The sequence below is a fragment of the Propithecus coquereli genome, unplaced genomic scaffold (assembly GCF_000956105.1).
Source record: "Propithecus coquereli isolate 6110/MARCELLA unplaced genomic scaffold, Pcoq_1.0 Scaffold1, whole genome shotgun sequence".
NCBI classification, from domain to species: Eukaryota; Metazoa; Chordata; class Mammalia; order Primates; family Indriidae; genus Propithecus; species Propithecus coquereli.
In genome coordinates this window covers 3222512-3228643 of record NW_012133857.1, presented here as the reverse complement: position 1 = coordinate 3228643, position 6132 = coordinate 3222512, and the positions used below count along the sequence as shown (strand labels likewise).

Here is a 6132-nt window from a genome sequence, read left to right as displayed (position 1 = left end):
ATGAGCCACTGTGCCCAGCCACTGCTCTGATTTTTGTTATTTCGTTTCTTCTGCTGGGTTTGGGCTTGGTTTGCTCCTCCTTTTCCAGTTCTTTGAGATAATTCATTCCATTGTTGATTTGTGATCTTTCTGTCTTTTGCATGTAGACATTTGTGGATATAAATTTTCCTCTCAGGACTGCTTTAGCTGTGTCCCACAGATTTTGATAACTTGTATCCCCTTTGTCATTTAGTTCAAAGTCTCTTTTGCTTTCCATCTTAATTTCTTCCTTAACCCAATAAACATCCAGCAGAAAGTTGTTTAGTTTCCATCACTTTGTGTAAAGATGAGAGTTTCTGTTGGAGTTCATTTCTAATTTTACTCCACTGTGGTCTGAGAAGATGCATGGTATAATTTCTATTATTTAAATGTGTTGAGACATGCTTTCTGGCCTAATATGATCAATCTTACAGAATGTCCCATGAGCTGATGAGAAAAACATATATTCAGTGGTTTTTGGGTAGACTGTTCTGTAACTGTCAGTCAGTCCCATTTGTTCAGAGTTCTGTTTAAGTCCATTGTTTCTTTGCTTATTTTATGTTTGGAGGACCTGTCCTGTGCTGTCAGAGGGGTGTTGAAGTCCCTGGCTATTATGGTGCTGCTGTTTATCATTTTGTTTAGATCAAGTAGGATATATGAATTTTGGTGCACCTGAGTTCTGTGCATCAATCTTTAGAATTGTTATGTCTTCTTGGTGAATTGTACCCTTCACCATTATGTAGCGACCATCTTTGTGTTTCATTACTTTTGTTGATTTGAAGACTAAGTTATCCGAAATGAGAACTGCTATGCCAGCTTTCTTTTGGCTTCCATTTGTGTGGAATATTGTTTTCCATCTCTTCAGCTTGAGTCTGAATGCATCCTTGTGGGTTAGACGTGTTTCCTGAAGACAGCAGATACTTGACTTGTGTATATTTATGGCCAGACTATGTGTCTTCAGTGGGAAGTTCAAGCCATTCACATTTATTTAAAGAATTGATAAGTGGGGCAAATACTGTTTATCCTGTTGAGTTGAACTTTGTTGCTCTCTTTTCTCTCTTGAGCAATTGTGGTATCTGGCCTTTGACCTCTAGATTTGGACAATTTTACACTGGTATTTATCATGCTGATCCATATGTAACACTGTTCTGTGTACTTCCTGGAGGGCAGGTCTTGTCTTGATGAATTCCCTCACACTTTGCTTGTCCAAGAAGGTCTTTATTTCTCCTTCATATAAGGAACTTTGTTTTCAGAATACAAGATTCTAGGCTGGGCATTATTGTGTTTGAGAAGAGTGAAAATGGAGCCCCAGTCTCTTCTGGTTTGTAAGGTCTCAGTTGAGAAGTCTGCAGTTAATCTGATGGGTTTTCCTTTGTAGATAACCTGTTGCTTTTGCCTTACAGCTCCTAGGAGGGCCTCTTTCATAGTTATTTTGGCCAGTGTATGATGACTGTGTGTCATGGTGTCTTCCTGTATGCAATGAATCTCCCAGGAGTCCTTTGAGCTTCTTGTACATGGATATCTAGATTTCTATCAAGGAAAGGAAAATTTCTTCCATTATATCCTCAAATAGTTTGTCCTACCCTTGCTTATTTTCTGCTTCAACCTCAGTGATGCCTATAATTCTCATGTTAGGCCTCTTCACATAATCCCACATTTCTCATAGGTTTTGCTCTTTTCTCTTATTTTTCTGCTCTATCTCTGCGACTGACTTGTTTCATTGAAAGGTGTTATCTTCAATCCCTGAAATTATTTCTTCTGTTTGATCTACCCTATTTTTGAGGCTTCCCACTGTGTCTTGTAATTCCTTGAATAAATTTATTCATTTCCAGAAGTTCTGTTTTATTTTTCTTTAGTATTTCAATTTATTTAGTGAATTTTTCTTCCAAGTCCTGGATTTTTTTTTTCCTTTTTTTTTTTTTTTTTGTGGTTTCTTTGTGTTGGGTATCCATTTTCTCTTGTATATCATTGAGTTTTCTTACAATCCATGTTTGCAATTCTTCTGTCACTTTAGTGTTCTGAATTTTGTTGATATCCATAGCTAGAGAGCTGGTGTTCCCCTTTTGGGGTGTCCTTTCAGTTTGAGTCTTCATACTTCCAGGGTTCTTTTGCTGATTCCTTCACGTCTTGGAGTGGCTGTTGCTTCTTACCTTTGGATTTTTGTTTAGATAATGACATAACCAGTTTAGTCTCCTAGATTCAACCACACCCTGTGTGATGAGTCAGTAAATGCAGTAAAAGGGCATGCAAATTGACCTCCCTGTCAGTAGGTGGCACTTCCTGGCAGGAGGAGGCTGCAATGCTTTTGGGTCCCATAACCATCTCCCCTTCCTCTGGAGAGGCACTTGAGTTCCTCAGTTGGTGAGTGGAGTCCTAGGATTTTCAGGTGTGTCCTTATCCTCCACCTCAGCAGAGGGAGCTGTGGGAGTGAGGCTGTGCAGAGCTGGGTTGGGTGAGCCTGCCCTCAAGCTCCACAAATGCTGTTAGCAGGGATCAAAGTTCTGTTCTCTGCTTCTGGGAAAAGCTGCCAGGGAGGAGGTGAAATGGCTCCACTAAGCCAAAAAGTCTGCATGTCAGGGTAGGGCTATCTGAGATCCGCAGTCTGGAGCGGGCCTTGCTCTTTTTCAGCCTCCCCTATTCCTCAGTTTCTGCTGGGCCTCTGCCAGCAGGCAGGACCTCAAGCCAGTGGAGCTCCCCTGACTATGATGCGAGCCAGGAGGTTCCCTTCCAAAGATCATGGCCTGAGCTGGGACCATGGCCCTTTTGTGGCAGGAGGGTTGCCTCTTGAGCATGCTGCAGCTAGGACCCACTCCAATCTGCCCCTGAAGGCACATGTACCTCAGTAGGCTTGTTCACAAATATCCCTTCTGTGCCCCTGGGCAATTCAATCTAGACCTGGGTGCACAGGATCTGGCCTGCAGGCCTGTCCCCTGGGCCCTGGAGATCAATCACTGACCCTGCCCAAATGAAGAATGCTGGTCTGAAGCCACTCATGGGGTGCCCGAGATGCATCAATGTCTCTCTGTCTCAGGGTTTGCCCAATTCTACTGGAGTCACCAGGCAAGCAGTACCAGGGTGAGCCGGTGACTACGGAGCTCACAGTCCGAGTACCGCTCAGTCTGTTGCAGAGCCCCAAAGGGAAAGGTTCCATTCCCTGTGGATGCCTCCAGGTGGTGGCTAAATTGTCTCTCTGTGGCAGCCACAGGTAGGAGAGGAAAAGGGGAGAATGAAGCAATATGCCGCGTGCCGATCAGCTCAGGTGTGTGGAGTAGGACGCTGGGAGCCTGTTACCATGTCCTGAAGAGGTTCATTGCTCACTGGCAGCAGTTGTCTTTGCGCTGGTGTCACCAGGTGTCTCTAGCAGGTCAGGACCCCACCAGCAGTCCGAGATGCAAGGGAAGGGAAATTTAACCACTCCACCTACCCTTGCCGCTGGTCTCCAAGCATCTCGGGATTTAGACCCTGCCAATGAATTTCTCCTTCCAGTTCTGCTCTGCAACATCTTCCCGTGGAGTCTCCTGTAGCTTCAGTCTCCTGTAGGTTCTGACCCTCATCCAATCTATGATTGTCTGCCTGTTTGTTTTTTTCACATTCATCTAAAATCTTTACTTCTTGCAGAGACACTTTGGCTGCAGGTGTTTCTCATCTGCCATCTTGCCTCCTCCCTGGCCTCTGAGGTTTTTGATGACAAATCTGATGATGATCATGTGGGGAAATTGTGATGACAGTTATTGTCCTGGCAGCTCTGTAAATGTTAAGAATGGAGCTTATTGTGTATCACACGCCACAGATCACATTTTGATAGTATCGTGATGTCCGCTATGTTTTAGCATCACTCTGACACCAATCAAAATTTAAAATAAAGAAATGGAATATTTCAATTATAAACATTATGAGGCCTTTAAAAGCCCAAAGTTATTACAGATTTTCAAACTGTAAAGAAAGCCTTGCTGAAATAAGACCTCTCTCTGCTGGCAGGCAGAGCTGTTTTCACAAACATCAAAAAAGAGCCAAAAGAAAGGAAATGTACATCTTTCTCTTCATATTCACCAGCTCACAGCCTTTAGAATTTGTTTCTATAGCCTAAAGGTGTTCCTGAGACGCTCCCAGACCAGAGGGCAAGGGGGTAAACTCCAGGCCTTCACTTCCTGCTCAAAACAAATCTCAGGGGCAAAAATCACATACCCTATGATAAGCCCGAATACATTTCAGAGATAACCAAGTCTCCAGGAACAGAAGAAACAAGACAGACAACTTGATGTCTTTCCACTGGCTGCTAAGTACTCCGCAACAATTAATATTTTTCCTCTTGTCCCCATAAAACAGAAAACCACTTGGCCTTGCTGCTGGCATCTCCCTTCTCTTTCTTTGGGATGCCACTTCACCTCCCTTCTCTCCCCCCCACCTTCACTCTCTCTCTCATTCTCTCTGTCCCTCCAAAGGGTAAAATAAACTTTTTTTACAGTTATATCTTAATTTCTACGTGAGAAATCTTTCTCCACCTGCACGTGAGCTTCTACTATAAATTGAAAGGTCCCTGAAGCATTGTATATGTTCAAATTTCTAATAAACTAAATATCAATCTCCCATCCAAGTACTAAGCAGACCTAATGCTGCTCAGCTTCTGAGATCAGACTAGATTGGGCTCATTCAGTGTGGTATGGCTGCAGACTTTAATATCAATCTCTAGAACCATGTGAACAAAAAACACTTCTTTAAAGAGGAAAATGTTCTTTCGACCAAAAAAGGAAAAAACCACTCTGGGTTATCCCCAGCCCTGATTAGCTCATTTCTTGCTCTGACCTCAGAAAGAGCCATTGTTATGGAATTACTAAAACCTAGGCTAAACCTAGGTTTTAGTAATTCCATAACCAGTCCATATTGCCCAGGAAGCTGCTGGTGACTTGTAGATTTTGACCATAGAGAGAGTTTATACATAGCATTGTTGTGTAGTTACTACAGTTAGTATTGTCTGCCAGTAATGTTAGCACAGTATACTTAGTATTGTGAGCATAATTAGTATCAATGGTATTTTTAGCCTGGTTCATATAGCTTGTATTGTTAGTATTCCTAGCCTAAATAGTGTAGTTGCTATTGTTCATTAGTTATTTAGCATAACTAGTGTAGAGTTAGCATAGTTAGAGGTGACCAAGCAGCAGGGCTTGGCCTCCAATTTGTCCACTGAGGTGCTTAATAATTATAAGCTCCTGAAGAAAATTGGCTGGTGCAGCTTCACCAGGGTGATGCTGGCCCAGCACCTTCCTACTAGGACCCAGGTAGCCATCAATATCATGTCCAATCAGAGGCTCCATGTCCTGGAAAGTGTTGATATTGAGGTCAAAGCCATGAGGAACCTGAATCATCCAAACATCCTTAAGCTGTTGGATGTCATTGAGACTGAAGACACCCTCTATTTAATAACAGAATATGCCAGTGGTTCAGACCTTTTCCAGCATATACTGAGACACGGCCACTGGGAGGAGAAGGAGGCTATGACCAAATTCCAACAGATGCTGGCTGCCATGCAGTAGTGCCAGTGAGAACCAGATTATCCACAGGGACCTGAAGCCCCACATCCTACTTGATGACAATGACAGTATCAAACTAGTTCACTTTGGCTTTGCCATGACATTTAGTAAAGGAATCAAGCTGGAAAGCTTTTGTGGAACTGCCTGTTTTTGTGTCCCAGAATTCCTGAATGAGGACTATATGGGACTAGAGGTGGACGTGTAGAGCTTGGGGGTTGTCCTCTATGCCATGACAGCCAAGACTCTTCCATTTGATGGAGAGAACTGGAGGGACCTTAAAAGCAACATCTCACATACAAGGTGGAGACATCTGCTTTCTTCTAGGAGGAATTGAAAGCATTTATGAAACAGTTTCTGACCCTTGACCCCAGAGAGTGGCCTACCTTCCCTCAAATTATGAAGGGCATTTGGATCCATGGGCAGGAGATGCCAGAGGAGACCGGAAAGCCATAGTGACTGCCAGTCCTCTACCCAACCTGCAGACAAGACCTGATTCAAGGCCAGCCCCACAGCCTGGCCCCATGGCCTCCTCTCCACCCACAGCACCAGCTGCCATGGGGAAGAACAAGGAGGACACACCTCTCCC

At 43.6% G+C, this 6132-nt stretch overlaps 1 pseudogene; it reads right to left on the bottom strand.

Moving 5' to 3' along the window:
* LOC105813356 overlaps positions 1–5381 on the bottom strand; it is a 27632-nt pseudogene extending 22251 nt beyond the window's left edge.
* Positions 5382–6132: the final 751 nt, after the last annotated feature.